Source organism: Anolis carolinensis, chromosome 2 (assembly GCF_035594765.1).
Source record: "Anolis carolinensis isolate JA03-04 chromosome 2, rAnoCar3.1.pri, whole genome shotgun sequence".
Classification (NCBI taxonomy): domain Eukaryota; kingdom Metazoa; phylum Chordata; class Lepidosauria; order Squamata; family Dactyloidae; genus Anolis; species Anolis carolinensis.
In genome coordinates, this window is record NC_085842.1 from 2301666 (window position 1) to 2323757 (window position 22092).

At 43.5% G+C, this 22092-nt stretch overlaps 1 pseudogene; it reads right to left on the bottom strand.

Moving 5' to 3' along the window:
* Positions 1-1012: 1012 nt before the first annotated feature.
* LOC134295921 (zinc finger protein 420-like) lies at positions 1013-13601 on the bottom strand (annotated as a pseudogene).
* Positions 13602-22092: the final 8491 nt, after the last annotated feature.

The following is a 22092-nucleotide window of genomic DNA, read 5'->3' on the forward strand; positions in this document are numbered from 1 at the left end:
TTCCCAAAATCTATAAACAACCAGGGTCTCTCTTTATCTGGCCTCCTTAGGTCTTCCTGTGGGGAAGGATTATGGGAGATACAGTCCAAAGAAGTAACTTTGGACTAATAATAACATAGGATTCTTTATTACATTGTGGACATTGGATTAATATATACCTGATCAACCACTGCCATCAGAATGACAAGTAAACATTAAAGTAGTGGCAGATACTCAATGCACATTCTCCTTGTTTCTTTCTAAACCCTTCTCTATATGGATGAACACAAACACATTCGACACCATGAGAAAGAAAGCCTTTAATTGCAAGGACTTGGGAGACATATTTGTCTTGGACTACAACTCCCAGGGTCCTACAACCCCCATGCCAGGTCTTTTTATAGTGTTTATGGGGGTTGTAGCCCAAGAGAGCAATTCTCTCCACTCTCTGGAGCAGGGATTCCCAAACTCTATTCCTCTGAGATTTCTTGGACTTCCAATACCCAGAACTCCCAGCTGCCTTGGTCCAAGGTCAGGGATTCTGGGACATGGAGTCCCCGGAAGTGGAAGGCCAGGGCTTGGGAAGGGAGGCTCCTGAGAAGGGACCAGGATTCCATGGCTGATCAGCTCTTACCATCCGGAAATGATTCCCAATGTTTAGGTGGAAGCTTCTTTCCCGCAATGTGAATCAGTTGCTGTTTATTTTAGTCTCGAGGAGCAGGAAAACCTTGCCCTTTTCTCCTCAAAGTGACATCCTTCCAAATATTGGCTCTCTTGTCCCCTCGGCCTTTACCCCTCCAAACTGAACACATCAATCTCCCTCAGCCATTCCCTGGAGCCCTTCTCTGGAGATATTCTAGCACCTCAAAATCTTGCTTGAATTGCTCAGATCTGGACACAGGGTTATTCCAGGGCAGGTCTGATCAAAGTGTCGAAGAGAGTCGACTAAAAATTACCCAGATCTAGACATCACCCTCCCATTGGTACAGCCTATAATCACTTTGGCTTTTTAAAGCTGATGTATCACACTTCATAGAATAAACAATTTTTATTCAAAGACAAAAAAACAACAAACAAAACAAAGCATGCTTATGCAAATTACAATTTAGGTATTTAATTTTTTTTACACAAATTATCATTTTGGACCATTTTTAGAAGTACTACTTAACCAAATATAAAGCGAACAAGGACACACGTCTTGTACAGTAAGATCAAAACTAACGGACAACGAACACTAGTCTATAAACATCTCATTCACTATACGATTTTTACCTCTATTCCTCTAAATGCTGTTCTATACTTCATCCATTTAGTTAATTTGTCCATCTCAACGGATTAATGAGTCCAGTTACATCCAACCTGGACCACTGCCACGCTCTCTACATGGGGCTGCCTTTGAAGATAGTTCGGAAGCTTCAATTCTTCAGAGATCCGTAACCAGGTTAATTTCTGGAGCACCATAAAGGGAACGAACCACTGTCTGCCCATACGCTCCTGGGCTTAATACAAAGTGCTGGTTATTACCTATAATGCCCTAAGCATTTCGGGTCCAGAGTTTTTGAAAAATGGCATCTCCATAAATAAACCAGCGTGGGTGCAGTGGTCTGCAGAGACCCTCTTCTCGGTCCCACTCCTGTCCCAACCTCGGTTGTGGGGGGACAAGAGAGGGGCCTTCTCTGAGATCGCCCCTTGTCTCTGGAACTCCCTCCCTAAAGAACTAAGAATGGCCCCCTCTCCTCTCCTTCAAAAAGCTTTTAAAAACCCATTTATGCACTTTAGCTTATGGAGAGGAGGAGGACTACTACATCTTTATAAATATCCTCTCCCAGATATTGGACACCTACCTCAGCTCCTGGGAAGCTGTAAACTACCTTATGGGAAACATGTAGGATTTTACCATGGTAAATGTGTGAGATTATGTTTCCGTTTCAATATTTGGTTATTTTTTTTAGTTTCGTTCATAGGGTTATATTGAGATTGTCATATCTATTGTTTTTGACATTGTGGCATTGAATGTTTGCCATTTTGTTACTTCCTGGAAACCGCCCTGAGTCCCCTTGGGGAGATAGGGCGGGTTACAAATAAAGTATCATCATTATCATTATCATCACCATCAATCTGCATCATCTGTTGTGATCATTCTTTGTCTTCCATTCCATACAGTTAGGGAGATATGCAGTGTATCGTAATGGACCCTTTGCCAAAGGTGGTGATTAAACAGTCTCAAATACAGAAATGGGTTCACTCTAAGCAGGGATTAGTACACACAAAGCAAGACTGATGGTCTCGTGTACCAGGGCTCTCCCGGTATAAGGTCTGAGGAACACAAGGTAAGCCAAGACCATACCTTTCAAGACTTGAGTCTTTACCTTTAAACTTTAAATCCTTTACCTTTAACATCTTGAGTCCTGCTAAAATAATATAATTGCATCAACACAGTCGGAGTAACAGTGAACACAAGTCAAGGTCAAGAGTCAAATTAATGCAGACATGTCAAGAACGGCAGATCCAGGTCAGGAGCAAGAAAAAACAATAGCCAAGGTAACAGTCCAATAGTCACATGCCCGGAGTTCATTCGACAGAGATGATAAAATAACAACCAAAAAATCCAGAGTACAAACAGAATTTATCAAAGACAACTCAAAAAGTCAGGGATACAAACAAAATCCTGGTTCATAAATGAAACCAGGCAGTCAGTCCAGAATTTAGTCAACGATTCAGGACACAACAAAGTCCAGAAAAGGGTTACAAGTACATGGCTGGAGCCCCAAATTCTAACCGAGGGGCAGTAGAGCCAAGACATGAGACAAGCGTATCAAGATATGACGTAATCTGCTACCAAGGAGCTATTCTTTTTCAGAACCCTTTTTATCCCGAGATCTCAGCTTCTGCTCATTTCAGCAAACCTTCACAGACCATCCTAGAAGCCTGTGATGGGTTTCCTTGTGGAGGAGGTTAGGTGAATGCCTTCAAATCTTGCTGAGAAAAGTCCCCCTCTGAGTGAGACCTGTCAGCAGCAAACTGCAGTTCATGGTAGAGAGACAGCAAGGGGGTGGCCTTCCTCTTTCCTTCCAATGTTCTTTTGAAGAGAGCTCAGAAACTCAAAGGCCCGTCTCCTCTAGCGGCGCATGAGTTCTGTGATGTCTAATGTATGCTGAACTTTCTCGAAAGCTCTTTCCACATTATGTACATTCATGTGGCTTCTCCCGTGTGGGTCCTTTGATGGGAACGTAGACTGTCCCTCCGACTGAAGCTCTTTCCACATTCTATGCATTTGTGTGGCTTCTCCCCTGTGTGGGTCCTTTGATGGGAACGTAGTTTGTCTCTCCGACTGAAGCTTTCTCCACATTCTATGCACTTATGTGGCTTCTCCCCTGTGTGGGTCCGTTGATGGATATGCAGAGTTTTGCTGTGACTGAAGCTCTTTCCACATTCTATGCATTTACGTTGCTTCTCCCGTGTGGGTCCTTTGATGGGAACGTAGACGGTCACTCCGACTGAAGCTCTTTCCACATTCTATGCATTTATGTGGCTTCTCCCCTGTGTGGGTCCTTTGATGGATATGCAGAGTTTTGCTGTGACTGAAGCTCTTTCCACATTCTATGCATTTATATGGCTTCTCCCCTGTGTGGGTCCTTTGATGGGAACGTAGACTGCCACTCTGATGGAAGCTTTCTCCACATTCCATGCATTTATGTGGCTTCTCCCCTGTGTGGGTCCTTTGATGGATATACAGTTTTTTTCTCTTGAGAGCTCAGGTGCTGCTCATTTCAGAAAGCCTTCACAGATCATCTCAGAAGCCCGCAATGCTTTTCTTGAGGAGGAAAAGGCCATGTTAACCCCTTCCAAGCTGGCTGCAATACTGAGATAAGTCCTCCCCTGTGAGAGACCTGCCCCCAGAATCAGTTAAGCCAGACGCCAGAAACTGCAGTACACGACAGATACAGATCAAGGTGGCAACCTTCATTTTTCTGTCCATTCTCTCTTTTTTTCTGTCTGGGACCCTTAAGTGGGGAAATTTGTTAGGAGAAATAGGAAACATACAGGAAGGGGTACTCTAGCTGTGTGTGAGTTCTTTGATGTGTAATGAAGGCTGAACCTTGTGTGCAGCTCTTTCCACAGTCCATTCAGTTATGTGGCTTCTCCCCTGTGTGGGTCCTTTGATGGACACGCAGATGTCCACTCTGACTGAAGCTTTTTCCACATTCCATGCATTTATGTGGCTTCTCCCCAGTGTGGATCCTTTGATGGGAACGCAGACTCACACTGTGACTAAAGCTCTTTCCACATTGCATGCATTTATGTGGCTTCTCCCCTGTGTGGGTCCTTTGATGGGTACGCAGATGTCCACTCTGACTGAAGCTCTTCCCACATTCCAAGCATTTATGTGGCTTCTGCCCTGTGTGCATTCTGTGATGGAGATGCAGCTTTCCACTCTGACTGAAGCTCTTTCCACACTCCATGCATTTATGTGGTTTCTCCCCTGTGTGGATCCTTTGATGGACACGCAGATGTCCACTCTCACTGAAGCTTTTCCCACATGCCATGCATTTGTGTGGCTTCTCCCGTGTGTGGGTGCTTTGATGGGTACGCAGAGGCCCACTCCGACTGAAGCTCTTTCCACATTCTATGCATTTATATGGCTTCTCCCCTGTGTGGGTCTTTTGATGGGAACGCAGATTGCTACTCCGACTGAAGCTCTTTCCACATTCCATGCATTTATGTGGCTTCTGCCCTGTGTGCATTCTGTGATGGAGAAGCAGCTTTCCACTCTCACTGAAGCTCTTTCCACACTCCATGCATTTATGTGGCTTCTCCCCTGTGTGGGTCCTTTGATGGACACGCAGATGTCCACTCTGACTGAAGCTTTTTCCACATTCCATGCATTTATGTGGCTTCTCCCCTGTGTGAGTCCTTTGATGAGTATGCAGATTCACACTATGACTGAAGCTCTTTCCACATTCCATGCATTTATGTGGCTTCTGCCCTGTGTGCATTCTGTGATGGAGACGCAGCTTTCCACTCTCACTGAAGCTCTTTCCACACTCCATGCATTTATGTGGCTTCTCCCCTGTGTGGGTCCTTTGATGGACACGCAGATGTCCACTCTGACTGAAGTGTTTTCCACATTCCATGCATTTATGTGGCTTCTCTCCTGTGTGCATCCTTTGATGGATACGCAGAGGCCCACTCCGACTGAAGGTCTTTCCACATTCCATGCATTTATGTGGCTTCTACCCAGTGTGGATCCTTTGATGGGAACGCAGACTCACACTGTGACTAAAGCTCTTTCCACATTCCATGCATTTATGTGGTTTCTCCCCTGTGTGGGACCTTTGATGTGTACGCAGATGTCCACTCTGACTGAAGCTTTTTCCACATTCCATGCATTTATGTGGCTTCTCCCTTGTGTGGGTCCTTTGATGGATATGCAGATCTCCCCTCTGAATGAAGGTCTTTCCACATTCTAAGCATTTATGTGGCTTCTCCCCTGTGAGGGTGCTTTGATGGGTATGGAGATTTGCCCTGTTCCTGAAGCTCTTTCCACATTCCATGTATTTATGTGCCTTCTCTCCTGTGTGAGTTGAAGTTTAGTAAGGGAACTCCTCCAAATGAAGCATTTCCCACAGTCCATTCAATTATGTAGTTCCTCCCCTGTGTGTGATTTTGACAAGGAATTGAGATTTTCCATTCTTTTACATTTATGATTCAAATATTATACCAGAAGTTCAGAGATATGTACTCCTGAACAGGACAAGTTTTCCTCTTCTGAGTCTTTGTCTTGATTGTTGTAGTCTGCTTTCCTCTTTACCAAGCCCCTCTTTCTTACAGCACAATCCTTCCTTTCCTCCTTGAATACACAGATATGTAGCTTGAAATATAATTTCTCCAACTTATTTCTTCTTGTTGTCAGTGCTGTGTACTTTCATTTCAGTCCTAAAACAAAGGGCAAAGTGTTCTTCAGAAGGTTCTTTCAGAGGTTACCTGTCTGACAAATAAGAGGAAAATCTTATCAGGTGTGGAACAAACAAAGATCTCACTGAGCATGAAAAACAATAGCCTAGTGCTGTAGCAAATGCAAGGGAGAGAGACTGGCCCAACTCAGAGAGCCAATTGCTAAACAAAGAGAAATCCCTGCTCAGATACAAACAGGATGGTGGCCCAGGATTCTGTGAATGAGATTTCTTGCACTGCAATGTGTTAAGTGTGTAATCCGACCTTTGTAAAGGAAGATCTCTAACAATATGGTCAGCACAGAAAGGGGCTAAAGTTGCAAAGCATTTCCTGTCTGGATCCCACTTCCTCACATCCCAACTCAGAATGTGAGTGACCACCTGTACGGACAGACCATCCCAAGTGATCAGTCTTGGGAGAACAATACTTCATTGTCTTGTGTAGATTTCTTCCAATTCAAGAAGAATATATTTCCCTGATCCTCTCTTTCCCTGCAGCGTGATCCCTGCCTCACGTTTCTAGAGCAAGGCACCTGGAGACATTGAGAGTACATTAGGCTGCAAAGTTCCTTGACATATTGCATTCGTACAAAACCTATACCATAAAGGTATATAATCTCAGGCAGAACAAATGCAAAGAGAAAAACAATGGAGAATGCAAACTTCTACACGGAGACCACAAAGGTTAAGATAGGGATGCACAAGCACAGGGTGGAAGGCACTCGGCATGAGAGAGAGGAGACGGATGGATGGACCCCAGGGTGAGTGGGAATCCTCCTGTCCTCCAGATGTTTCTGCACTCCAACTCCCATCAACCCTTCCTTCACAGAAACACATGGGATACAGGGGATTGCAGTCCAGCAACACCTTGGGTGGGGTGGAAGACATGATTCCTGCCCAGTTCCACTCCATTCAACCCATTTTTGAAAGGACATTGACAAACTGCAACAGATTCAGAGAAAGGCAACAAGGAAGGGAAAATATTAAATTTGTAAAGGCAGGATGTTTTGGTTTTGTAAAAAGTCTGCATTTGCTCAGGAGACAATATTGTGGCCAAAACTAAAATGATGTGATAAAGATGATGTGCTATGATTAAAGGGGTAGGAGGGAAGGCATCAGGTTCATGGCATCCACCACAGGCCCCTCCTTGGCACTGGGAGCCCATTGGCAGGGGTTTTATTGAGCATCACCTGCCAGTTGAGCTGAGACCATCACCTGGGTAGTACCAGGCTGGTTTCTTAAGCAGCGTATTGTATAGCTTGTGCCACCAGATAAATGGTCCCCCAGAGAGTTTACTGAACACATTCACAAGCACCATGGCTTTCTCCTTACAATAATTGCAGATTGTGGGGTCCAATTTGCCCCCTAGTTTTGGAGAGGGCTCTTCAGTCTACTGGGAGGACAGTCAGCTCCGAGTCCTGTTTCCTGCCCTCAAACGTATTGGCCCAACTGAAAGCGTCACACAGGTGCTTCAGCCACACTTGCATTACTGCTTTGATTGCCAACAAGATGACTGGTTGGGTCTGCTTACTTTTGCTGGGATGGCTCAGAATAGGCTTCTAATTGGATGTAACTGTTTGTTTTTAATAGTTTCAATGTTTAACTTTAATGTGTGTGTTTTTGGTTTGAAATGATATGCAGTGTTGCTTTTATTCTTAGTGACTTTGGGTCTCCTTTTAAGAGAGAGCTAGTAGGATAGAAATAATGATGATGTAATAATATTACTCTGTAAATTGTAAGGCTGTACCTTTGCCTTCTGAAAGCCTTTGGCTTCACCGACCCTTGCGACCATCCCCTTTGACCCCTGGCATTGTGGGATTGGGCCCTGAAGGTCAAAGATGCCTGGCCGCACACAGAAGAGGCCCCGGAGGAGGGCAAGGAGACCTGCAGGAGACCTGCAGAGGGAAAAGGAGGGGAAATGGGGATCTGAAACCTCTGCAATCTGTAGAGTTGCCTAGAATTTTTCAAAAACAAGGCTCCTAAATATATTGTTCTTTTTGTGGTCAAAAGCGCAATCCATTCTCTAGCTCAGTGGTTCGTGACCTTTTTAGACCAGGGACCCCTCTCCAACATTAGTACCAACTGGATTACGAATCAGTTTTTGGTCAACTTTAGATTCAGTTTGGTTTTTTGGGGTGCTGATTCAGAGAACTGCATTGGATAGACCACATCAACTCTAATTTCTGATACAGAACATTTGGCATCCAGTGTTTGCCATCTGCTCACCCACAGAAAGCCGTATTTAATACTCTAGAGCTGATGTGGTCTATCCAATGCAATTTTCTGAATCAGCAATCCAAATAACACCAGGAACCGGCTAAAAACAAAGACACTAAGGAAAACAATTCCCAGATATTAAAAATTCCCAGCTATTAAAAAACAACTATGAAAGAGCCTGGAAAGTAGTAAAAAAAGAATTAGAGACTTGGAAAAACCTGAATTTATTGTTATGGGGCAGAATCTCTTCTATTAAAATGAATATTTTACCAAAGTTGTTATTCCTGTTCCAATCCCTTCCCATTTTAAGATGACACAGATGCTTTCAAGAATGGAATAAGGACTTAAGCAAATTCATATGGAGGGGGAAAAGGCCACGGATAAAAATGAAAAATTTAATAGATGATAGGAAGAGAGGAGGATTTGCATTGCCGGATTTTAAGACCTACTACGAGGCTTGCAACTTAATTTGGATTAAAGATTGGATACAACTAAAAAACAAGAAAATTCTAAATTTGGAAGGTTTTGATCTGTGTATGGGGTGGCATGCATATTTATGGAAAGAGAGAACATCAAAGGAGAAAAACTTCAGGAATAATTTTTTTAGATCATCCCTTATAAAAACATGGGACAAATATAGAAAAAGGATGTATAATAAAACTCCCAGATGGCTTTCTCCATTAGAAGCCTCACAGAGAAGATTGTTAGGATGGGAAGAATGGCCATAAAATGATAAGTAACAAACGGGATTGTCCTGGAAGTACCCACCCCATATCCCTACCCCAACCCTGACCCCACTTTACCTATCCTCCCCTTCCCCTTCTTTCCCTAACTCAACCCCTCCTTCCCAAATGTTTTTATGTGTATGTATCAAAATTTAAATAAAGGTGTTTTGTTTTGTTTTTTTAAAAAAGAAATACAATTGTTTTTGTTGGGCTGTTATTATCCGTGGATTTTGTTAACACTCGTTTAAAAAAAAAAGAAGGGGAGGGGGCTGAGATTGAAAAAAATGCAAAAAGCGGAGCGCGAGACCCAATAAACTGTCCCTAATGGCAATAACTACTACTACTACTACTACTACTACTACTACTACTACTACTTTGGGGGACTAAACAGGTTCTTACAAAGGGCCGCTTTCCCATTAAAACTGATGTGTGGCAATGGGAGCTAATAATAACAACAATAATTACTTTGGTGGACTCCCCTTCTCTCTCTTGCTCCCTCGCGTGTGTTGCTGGGTGAGTCTTCTCTGCCCTGGCCTGAGAAGCCAAGAAAGCATGGGTGAGGGCAACGCACTGGTGTCTCCTTCCTTCCTTCCTTCCTTCCTTCCTTCCTTCCTTCCTTCCTTCCTTCCTTCCTTCCTTTTCTCCCTCTCCTCTCTCGCACCCCTGGCACATGCACAGTTGCAGTTTTCCCCACATGTCTCATGGCCCACAGGTTGGGAACCACGGCTCTAGCTGCTGAATTGGACCTCCTCAAAAATGATATACATTTATCCGGCTCAAACTGGATTTCCGTCAGATAGCATATTGGCAGATTCCACACGGAGAGCATGGAATATAACACCTAAGACCCCTCCAAGGCCTCCCTCCTCAGTGGGTTTCTTGAGACAGGAAACGGGGAGGAACAGAACTTGAATCCCCAAATGGGAAAAAGGCTGATATTGAGACGTGCTGCTCATCCATGGGTTCCTCTGAGCTCCCTCCTTCCCTCTTCCGGGGGGAACGGATCCAACCCACAAATCCCGGCCATTCCTTAGGCCATTAGAGCCAGAGAGGGGTCCCTGGTCCACACTCCAATTGAGGCTTTAACACGGGAAGTGAACACAAGTCTGGGAAATGTAGTTCAGGGTGGGGCCTTTTGAATTCTCTGCCACAGGCATCCTCGCCTTCCCAAACTACATTTCCAAGAATTCTCCTGACTGTCTTGTACCTTCTGCTCCTCTGCCCTAAATGTTGTGGTGGGGAAAACCCCGTGTTCATTCTCTAAAGGGATTTTGAGATAAATGGAGATTTTTGGGAGTTTTGTGTGGTAGGCAAAGTTGAGAGGCAGTAACTCCAAAGCTGACCTAGTAGGTTTCCTATTATTGTTGTTGTTGTTATTTCAAAGGCTGAATGGGCATCTGTTGGGGTGGTTTGACTGTGCAGAAGGGGGTTGGACTGGATGGCCTCTGGGGTCTTTCAGAAATATTACAAATCAACTGGGTCTCTCTCTTTATATAAAACACTGTCAGTTTGTATGACCGAGTTAACAAAAAAAAACACACACACACACACTGGAGAAAATGCCACCAAATTTGGTCACACATTCAAGGCATGACCTCCACTTTAAAAACCTAAACAAGTAACCAGGAATGAACACAAAAGTCCCCAAAACCAAGATTAAATAGCAGCGCATGTGCAAACCCCCCCCACCCCCACTCCACGCGATGGAAGGAAAAAAACACCAGACCAACCATCCATAGCGAGCTGGCCGTCTTTGCTGGCGCCAAGTGAGGCCCAGCCATGGAGGCCCAGCTCGGACACACACTGTAGAACGGATGCAGTCAGGCCCCACTTTTAACTCAGTTTGCCCTTAGCAAAGATGGCAGCTGCCCAGCTGCTTTCCTCTTCCCCTCTCCAGAATAAAAGGCGCATGTGTGCCCTTAAGCAAGATGGCGGCTGGGTGCCCCCGCCCCTTCGCAGCTCCTGCGTGTGTGCTCCCGTTAAGGCTTCGCCCGGGAAACTACTCCCATCCCCCTTGGCCCAGGCCTCTCCTTCTGAACCTTGACTGCCTCGGGCCCCGCGTTGGCTGGCAGAGCGATGTTCTTCGCCTTGGTGGCCAGGACCATGGTGAGCAGCAGAACGCCCAGTCCCAATTGCCAAGGGAAGAGATTTGGGAAGAGACTCCCTGCTGCCAGGGCCAGGAAGTGCAGGTACATAATAGTTGCAGCTGTTTTCAGCGATACTGCCGACTCCCGACTGACTTTCCCAACCTGATTACCTTCCCTCAAGAGCCCCTTGGAATCAAAGACTATTCAACGAAGGAGGATGAAATGAAACAAAACAATAATGTATTGCTGAAGGCTTTCACGCCTAAAATCACTGGGTGGCTGTGAGTCTTTTGGGCCGTATGGCCATGTTCCAGAAGCTTTCTCTCCTGACAATCAGGGACAGCCAACACCTCCAAACAAAGGATTCTCCCAGGCAGGAAACCACAAGGCCATCGAATGCTAATCAATGTGATCAATTACAACATCCACACCTGCCTCCAACAGACAAGAGTTCTTTCTCCCACCCTGGACCTTCCACAGATATATAAACTTCCCTTGCGTAGTTTCCAACATACCTCACACCTCTGAGGATGCCTGCCACAGATGTGGGCAAAACGGCAGGAAGAGAAAGATTCTGGAACATGGCCAGACAACCCAAAAGACTTACAGCCACCCCAATAAAAATTCCAACTCTCCACCGGCAAGTATTTGATTATAATGATTTCCACTGTTATCCTATTGCATACGAATAGGAATATCTAACTGATATAGACAAACAGGCTTAGCACTGCAGGCTAAACTGCTGTGTGCTGCAGAAAAATCATGCTGATTAAAAGGCCAGGAGTTCGAGCCCAGGTCGGGGTGAGCACCCGTGGTTAGCCCCAGCTCACCCGCCCACCTAACAGGTCGAAGCCCAAAATGTGAGTAGATAAATAGGTACCTCTTTCAGTGAAGAGGTAATAAAGGCGTCCTTAAGAACACTGATCGTGACGAAGCTCCTTCTCATGGAAAATGGAGCAACAGCACCCCCCCCCCCCCCCCCCCCGCGGTAACCAGCATGGACCACAGCCTCCATGATGCTGGAAATAAGATGAGAAAAAACGGTCTTTACCTCTGTCTGTGTCGTCTGTCCTTCTTAATTGTAGAATCAGGCACTGAATATTTGCCGTGTGTGTGTTCGGTAAATCCGCTCTGAGTCCCCTTCGGGGCGAGGAATAAATACTGAAAAGACAAGCATTTGAACCAAGATCAAATACAAGAAGATGATTGAAGAAGAAAGACAGGACTATTGGGTTTGAAAATAATGGACAATAATATAGAAGACAAATCAACTTTTGGGGGGATTCTTTTTAGTAGTTTAAGCAATAAATATCAGGGTAACAGAGATTAAAAACTATGGGGTAACACGTGGAGTATTTGAGAAAGTACTGAGCAGTGATCCAAGGTTGAGTTATCCATACGGTTATGACGGTCCAGCCAGGTTTGCCACTTTATTCATAGGAATCTTGCAAAAAGTTTTCCAATCACCGTATTATTCAAGGCAGTCTGCCTTTTAGTAGTCATTGTTTTTGAAGTCAATGTTGCAATGTTTTGGTGCTAAATTCATAAATACAGTCATTACTACATAACATTACTGTGTATTGAACTGCTTTTTCTGTCAATTTCTTGTAAAACATGATGTTTTGGTGCTTAATTTGTAAAATCATAATGTAATCATATGTTTCATAGGCTTTTTTCTTAATCCCTCCTTATTATCCAAGATATTCGCTTATTCAAGGTTCTGCCGGCTCACTTGGATAAGTGAGACTCTACTGTATTATTATTATTATTATTATTATTATTATTCCCTGCTGTATCTTCCCAAAGGAGACTCAGAGGGGCTTGACATAAAAGCATTCGTATGTAATTTAAAATATACACATATATAAACATTAGAAGAGAATGAAACACGAACAGGAAAGATTCACAGTTGATTTTCATGAAAAACCTTCCAAGTTAAACACCACAGCAGGTGTTGAGGGGGGAAGGCGCATGCGCGATGGGCCCGGAGGGCAGAGCAGGCCGCAGAGGCCCCGGGAGAGGCAGGAAAGAGGGAGGCCTGTGGGCAGAGGCAGAGCCAGGCGGAGGGGGAGGGGGAAGGCCGGAGAGGGGGGGGCAAACTCGGGGACCACACAGCCCCACACTCACCCCTCCTCCGCTCTCTTCTTCCTTGGTCTCCCGCACTCGCTCGCTCTCTCTTCCTCCTCCGGAAGTGCGCTCACCCGCCCCCACTCGTCCTCAGCCTCTCTAGGAAGAGGCCTCCCTTCCTCGGTGGACTTCCGCCCGGAGCTAACATGGCGGCCGCGGGCAGGATGCCCACAGAGGGGCGGGGCTTCGCGGCACTTGAACGGAGCCCGACACAGACAGGCAGAGTCGCTCCTCCTTTCTTTTCCTCCAATGGGCATTCGCCTTCCTCTCCGGCGTCATCGGTCTCCGGGCAGACTCTCCCCCGGCCCTTTTTGTTCCCCGTTCGGCCGTTAACGGTCATTCTAGGGACCCGCCAATAGGAATCGGGCTCCTGCCGTAGCGTCACCGGTCTCCGGGCAGACCCTCTGGGGCTGCTGCTGCTGCTGCCCAGTCCGGGACGGTGAAGAGGCCGAACTCAGGCCCGCAGGCTCTCTCTCTCTCTCTCTCTCTCTCTCTCTCTCTCTCTCTCTCTCTCTCTCCCGGTGAGATTTAGAATTACAATTTAGAATGTAGAATTGTTTTGAATATGGAATATTACAGGTCTGCTATATAATTATTTTATTATTATTATTATTATTAAACTTTATTTGTACCCCGCTAGCATCTCCCGAAGGACTGACAAAGGCCAAGGCCTCAACACACAATATAACAATACAAAACAAAAGGCAAATTAAAAGGAATTAAAACAGTGTAAACCAATAAATAAGGGGGAGGGTTCAGGCCGGAGAGGGGGGGGAGGGAGGGGGGAGGGGGGGGGAGGGAGGGGGCAAACGCGGGGACCACACAGCCCCACACTCACCCCCTCCTCCGCCCTCCCCCTCCTTGGTCTCGCTCGCTCTCTCCTCCTCCTCCCCAAGTGCGCTCACCCGCCCTCTCGCCTCCTCAGCCTCTCTAGGAAGAGCCCTCCCTTCCTCGGTGGACTCCCGCCCGGAGCTAACATGGCAGCCGCGGGCACGATGCCCACAGAGGGGCGGGGCTTCCCGGCACTTGAACGGAGCCCGACACACAGAGACAGAGACGCTCCTTTCTTTTCCTCCAATAGGAATCCGCCTTCCTCTCCGACGTCATCGGTCTCCGGGCAGACTCTCCCCCGGCCCTTTCCTTCGCCGTTCTGCCGTTAACGGTCATTCCCGGGACCGCCAATGGGAATCGGGCTCCTGCCGCGTCGTCACCGGTCTCCGGGCAGACCCGGAGAGAGTCTCACTTATCCAACGTAAACAGGCCGGCAGGATAAGTGAATATGTTGGATAATAAGAAGGGATTCAGGAAAAGCCGATTAAACATCAAATTAGGTCATGATTATACAAATTAAGCACCAAAACATCATATTATACAACAAATTTGACAGAAAAAGTAGTTCCATGCGTAGTAATGCTATGTTGTAATTACAGTAGAGTCTCACTTATCCAACACTCGCTTATCCAATGTTCTGGATTATCCAATGCATTTTTGTAGTCAATGTTTTCAATATATCGTGATATTTTGGTGCTAAATTCATAAATACAGTAATTACTATAATAGCATTACTGTGTATTGAACTACTTTTTCTGCCAAATTTGTTGTCTAACATGATATTTTGGTGCTTCATTTGTAAAATCATAACCTAATTTGATGTTTAATAGGCTTTTCCTTAATGCCTCCTTATTATCTAACATATTCGCTTATCCAATATTCTGCCAGCCCGTTTATGTTGGATAAGTGAGACTCTACTGTACTGTATTTACAAATTTACCACTAAAATATCACAATGAATTTAAAACACTGACTACAAAACATTGATTATGAAAAGGCAGACTGCGTTGGATAATCCAGAACATTGTATAAGTGAATGTTGAATAATGGAATGGATTTTAATTATATGTTTTATATTTTTATATTGTTTTAATTGTTTTATTGGATTTTCATTGCTGTTTTAATTATGTGCAGGCATTGAATTGTTGCCAATTTGTACGCCGCCCTGAGTCCCTTCGGGTGAGAAGGGCGGGATATAAATGTTGTCAATAAATAAATAAATAAATAAGTGAGATTCTACTTTAATATGAAATAATTACTCCCAACAAAAAATTCACTCAGGGATGAAACAGCCAGGCTTTAAAGCTGCAAGGCCATTACATCCTAATCATTTTCCTAATTGCAGCATTCATACTTGCCTCCAACAAACAAAAAAAAAACCAATCAGAAATATTGTATATTCACAACCTTTAGGAAATAATATCCCCTGATGGCGCAGCGTGTTAAAGCGCTGAGCTGCTGAACTTCTGGACCGAAAGGCCACAGGTTTGAATTGGGGGAGCGGAGAGAGCCCCCACTGTTAGCCCCAGCTTCTGCCAACACAGAAGTTCAAAAACATGCAAATGTGAGTGCATCAATAGGTACTGCTCCAGCGGGAAGGTAACGCCGCTCCATGCAGTCATCTCACATGACCTTGGAGGAGTCTACGGACAACGCCGGCTCTTCGGCTTAGAAATGGAGATGAGCACCAACCCCCAGAGTCAGACATGACTGGACTTAACGTCAGGAGAAAACCTTGACCCTTGACCTTAACTACCACCAATTCCTCAAGACTTTCTTTCCCAGACCACCAGACTTCGCCACAGCAACGCATGGCCGGGCACAGCTAGTATACTTATAATAATACATAATAATGTTGTAATAGGTAAAGGGTCAAGGTTTTCTCCTAATACTAATATTGTGCTATGCTAATAAGATAATATACTGTATATACATATAATAATACATAATAAGATTGTAATAGGTAGAGAGTCAAGGTTTTCTCCTAATACTAATATTGTGCTATGCTAATAAGATAATATACTGTATATACATATAATAATACATAATAAGATTGTAATAGGTAGAGAGTCAAGGTTTTCTCCTAATACTAATATTGTGCTATGCTAAAAATATAATATACTGTATATACCTATAATCTATATATATAAAAGAGTGATGGCATCACGGCAATTCACAAAACAACAAAAGTACAGGCCCCCCAACCTCGAAATTTGACAACACAACCCATCATCCACGCCTCAAGGTTGATACAACAAAAAGAAAAAAAAAGTCCTAATTAGAGGGAGAGCAATAATTTTTTTTATCCAATTGCTGCCAGTTTAGAGGGCTAATCTCTGCCCACTTGGTTGCCTAGCAACCAGCCAAGGGACAGCCAGGTTTCAGTTAGGGGACAGGCAGATTTAGGCCTCACTTAGACTTCTTCCACAGATTATCTAATTTGCACTGGATTATATAGCAGTGTAGACTCAAGGCCCTTCCACACAGCTATATAACCCATTTATAATCTTATATTATCTGCTTTGCACTGGATTATCTTGACTCCACACTACCATATAATCCACCTCAGTGTGCATTTTATACAGCTGTAAAGAAGGGGCCTCATATAATCCAGTTCTGAGCAGATAATATAAGATTAGAAATATACAGTAGAGTCTCACTTATCCAACGTAAACAGGCTGGCAGGATAAGTGAATATGTTGGATAATAAGAAGGGATTCAGGAAAAGCCAATTAAACATCAAATTAGGTAATCGTTATACAAATTAAGCACCAAAACATCATATTATACAACAAATTTGACAGAAAAAGTAGTTCCATGCGCAGTAATGCTATGTAGTATTTACAGTAGAGTCTCACTTATCCAACACTCGCTTATCCAACGTTCTGGATTATCCAACGCATTTTTGTAGTCAATGCTTTCAATATATCGTGATATTTTGGTGCTAAATTCATAAATACAGTAATTACTATATAGCATTACTGTGTACTGAACTACTTTTTCTGACAAATTTGTTGTCTAACATGATGTTTTGGTGCTTAATTTGTAAAATCATAACTTAATTTGATGTTTAATAGGGTTATCCTTAATTCCTCATTATCCAACATATTCACTTATCCAACGTTCTGCCGGCCCGTTTATGTTGGATAAGTGAGACTCTACTGTACTGTATTTACAAATTTACCACTAAAATATCACAATGAATTTAAAACACTGACTACAAAAACATTGATTATGAAAAGGCAGACTGCGTTGGATAATCCAGAACATTGTATAAGCGAATGTTGGATAAGTGAGATTCTTCTTTAATATGAAATAATTACTGGGATAGAATAATGCAGAACAATATAATCTCTAAAACCAGGACAGTAAATAAACAGGGGAATTCCACACAGGAAACAATCAGGGCCAGCTAACACCTCCCAACAAAGTATTCCCATCATCAAAGTCTGGCAAATCCTGTTTTCTCAGGGCCACAGACAGTAGAAGCACATAAAATATCGCAAACAACATCACTCTGAAAACAAGGGTATTCCAGACAGGAAACAATCAGGGCCAGCTAACACCTCCCAACAAAAAATTCACTCAGGGAGGAAACAGCCAGGCTTTAAAGCTGCAAGGCCATTACATCCTAATCATTTTTCCTAATTGCAGCATTCATACTTGCCTCCAACAAACAAAAAAAACCAATTAGAAATATTGTATATTCACAACCTTTAGGAAATAATATCCCCTGATGGCGCAGCGTGTTAAAGCGCTGAGCTGCTGAACTTCTGGACCGAAAGGCCACAGGTTTGAATTGGGGGAGCGGAGAGAGCCCCCACTGTTAGCCCCAGCTTTTGCCAACCCAGAAGTTCGAAAACATGCAAATGTGAGTGCATCAATAGGTACTGCTCCGGCGGGAAGGTAACGCCGCTCCATGTAGTCATCCCACATGACCTTGGAGGAGTCTACAGACAACGCCGGCTCTTCGGCTTAGAAATGGAGATGAGCACCAACCTCCAGAGTAAGACACGACTGGACTTAATGTCAGGGGAAAACCTTTACCCTTGACCTTAACTACCACCAATTCCTCAATACTTTATTTCCCATACCACCAGACTTCGCCACAGCAACGCGTGGCCGGGCACAGCTAGTCTATATATATAAAAGGATAAAGTTGTGGGGGCAGTGACTATAACAACAAAACTAAACATCCCAGAAATACGAAACTTGGCAACACAACGCAAAAGCCTTGCCTCCCGGTTACATCAACACAACCACACCACAAAACCACAATCCGGACCCACAAAACTCACAACAACACATCATGACTATAACAACACAACTAAATGCCCTAGAAATACAAAACTTGGCAACACAACACAAAAGCCTTCCCTCCCGGTTGTAACAACACAATCACACCACAAAACCACACTAGACCCACAAAATTCACAACAACGCATCATGACTATAACAACACAACTAAACACCCCGGAAATACGAAACTTGGCAAAACAACGCAAAAGCCTTGCCTCCCGGTTGTAACAACACAATCACACCACAAAACACAATCCGGACCAATAAAACTCACAACAATGCATCGTGACTATAACACCACAACTAAACACCCCAGAAATACGAAACTTGGCAAAACAACGCAAAAGCCTTGCCTCCCGGTTGTAACAACACAATCACACCACAAAACACAATCCGGACCCACAAAACTCACAACAATGCATCGTGACTATAACACCACAACTAAACACCCCAGAAATACGAAACTTGGCACACAACTAAACGCCCCAGAAATAGAAAACTTGACAACACAATGCAAAAGCCTTGCCTCCTGGTTGTAACAACACAACCACACCACAAAACCACAATCCGGACCCATAAAACTCACAACAATGCATCGTGACTATAACAACACAACTAAACCAGATGACCATCTGTCTGAGAGGTTTGGGTGGGTTCTTCCTCCATGACAAAAAGAAAGAAAGGGGTTAGACTGGATGCAAACTACAAATCCCAGCACCCCATGGCATGGAGTCCATGCATTTCAATTAGAGGCCTCTTCCTTCTCCCTTTCCCCACCATCCAACCCACTGACCCAGTTCCATGGCTCTGCAGGCAGGAAAGGCTGGGACGGATAGAATGAAGGAAGGAGGGAGGGAAGGGAAGCGAAGGAATGCCAAGGACAAGAGCCCTCCCTCTCTGCCCAGAAGGCCAAGAGCAAAAGGGAGAGAAAGACCATTGATCCGGCTATATTTACCCTCCTTTCTGACCAGTGTGTTCTTATCAGTGAGCTCAGGATTGGAGCAGAGAAAGGGAACAGCATAGGAATAAAGGAAACAAGGAGAGCACCCACTCTATCTATCCATCCACTCACCCACTAATAATAAACACCTACACAGGCAAGAATCAGCCATGCACTGAGTCTACAAGACCATTCAGAGCTCATCTACCTCCCCAATCCCTACATTCACACTTGGCCTCCAGAAAAACAATTACAATAATAACAATGACAACAATAACAATAAGAATCAACACCATCACAGGCAAGAAGCAGCCAGGCACTGAGGCTAAGAGGCCAGTCAGTGCTACACTGGGCCTCCAAAAAACAATACAGTAGCATCTAACTTATCCAACCTTCATGACCACAACAACAACAATAATAATAAACACCTACACAGGCAAAACAAAAAAAAGACTATTGTACCACAATAAAAATATAAACCGCACTCAGCAGAATCAGACATTACAATTAACAACAAACCAAAGACAACAGGGATCTCAAGCAATTATCAATCAACACAAAAATTGAAGAAGGTAACAGACTTCAAATACTACTACTAATGTGAGTATAAAGAAGGATGGAGGTCACAGCATAAATACAACTTAATGTAGACTGACCAACACCACCAGACTAAGCCACAGCAACGCGTGGCCGGGCACAGCTAGCAATTTATATATATAAAAGAGTAATGGAATCGGCACCGGCAAAACAACAAAACTACAGGCCCCCCAACCGCGAAATTTGACAACACAACCCATCATCCACGCCTCTAGGTTGATACAACAAAAAAGAAAAGAAAAATAAAGTCCTAATTAGAGGGAAAGCAATAATTGTTTTTATCCAATTGCTGCCAGTTAAGAGGGCTAATCTCTGCCCACTTGGTCTCCTAGCAACCAGCTCAGCCAAGGGACAGCCAGGGTTCAGTTAGGGGACAGGCAGATTTAGGCCTCACTTAGGCCTCTTCCACAGATTATCTAATTTGCACTGGATTATAAGGCTTTTCGAATAAGGCTTTCGAATAAGAATCAGCAGCATTAATTACTATTATGTATACTGGAACTCAATTGACAGACCCAGTCTTTTAAACTTGAGCACGCCTATCTGTATTTTATAATGCGTTTTATGAATGTTTTATTTAATTTTTTTAAGTTAATTTTTTAAACTGATTTATAATGTATTGTATAGTTTTTATATGTGTGTTTTATTGTAAGCCGCCCTGAGTCCCCTGTTGGGTGAGAAGGGCGGGATATAAATATTGTAATAAATAAATAAATTATATGGCAGTGTAGACTCAAGGCCCTTCCACACAGCTATATAACCCATTTATAATTATCTGCTTTGCACTGGATTATCTTGACTCCACACTACCATATAATCCACTTCAGTGTGCATTTTATACAGCTGTGAAGAAGGGGCTTCATATAATCCAGTTCTAAGCAGATAATATAACATTATCAATATACAGTAGAGTCTCACGTATCCAACATAAAGAGGCCGGCAGAACGTTGGATAAGTGAATATGTTGGATAATAAGAAGGGATTCAGGAAAAGCTGATTAAACATCAAATTAGGTCATCATTATACAAATTAAGCACCAAAACATCATGTTATACATCAAATTTGACAGAAAAAGTAGTTCCAGCGCAGTAATGCTATGTAGTAATTACTGTATTTACAAATTTACCACCAAAATATCACAATGAATTTAAAACACTGACTACAAAAACATTGCCTGCTAAAAGGCAGACTGCGTTGGATAATCCAGAACATTGGATAAGCGAATGTTGGATAAGTGAGATTCTACTGTAATATGAAATAATTACTGTGATAGAATAATACAGAACAATGTAATCTCTAAAACCAGGACAGTAAATAAAGAGCAACATCTGAAAGCAGGGAAATTGGAAATTCCACAAAGGAAACAATCAGGGCCAGCTAACACCTCCCAAGAAAGGATTCTTCCAGAAAGGAAGCTGAGAAGGGAGTGAAGCAGTGTGTATTACCAAAGTCATTATTATTACTATTACTATTATCATGCTCCCATTGGTACAGCCTAGAATCACATTGGCTTTTTAAAGCTGCTCTATCACATTTTATTTAAAAAAAAACATTTTATTCAAACACAGAAAAACAAAAACAAATCAAAGCCTGTTTACACAAATTACAATTTTGGCATTTTATTTTTTTACACAAATTATAACTTTGGTACCTTTTTTTTAATGACTACTTAACAAATATAAAGGGAACAAGGACACACACTTTGCACAATAAGATCAAAATTAATGGACCCCAAACCACAGTCTAGAAACCTCTCACTCACTATACGATTATCTGTTTACTCGATTTCCTTTCAATACTGTTCTATACTCTATACTTCATCAATTTAGTTAATGTGTCCATCTGAACTGATTCATGAATGTACATCAGTCGTTGTCATCATTCTTTGCCTTACATTCCCTGCTGTTAGGGAGATATGTTGTGTATCCTAATGGACCCTTTGCCAAAGGTGGGGATTAAACAGTCCCAAATACCAAAAATGATTCACTGTAAGCAACGATAAATGCACATGTAGAGTGATGGTCTCGTGTTCCAGGGCTCTCCTAGTATAAACTCTGAGGTTTATTAAACAAAGATAAGCCAAGACCATATTAACTTACAGGAAGACTGAAGTCTTCGGTCCGGCTAAAACAGTGGTTGCCAACCTGTGGTCCGTGGGCCACCAATGGTCCGGAAGAGCTTAAATAGGGTCCATGGCCTCACCATTACTACACCATTGCAATGAGAGCGAGTAGTCTCGCAAAACCCTCTTATAGTGCCGAGGTTTATTGAATATGGTTTTCTGTGGGCGAGCAGATGGCGACTACTGGGTGGCATGTGTTCTGTATCAGGAACTA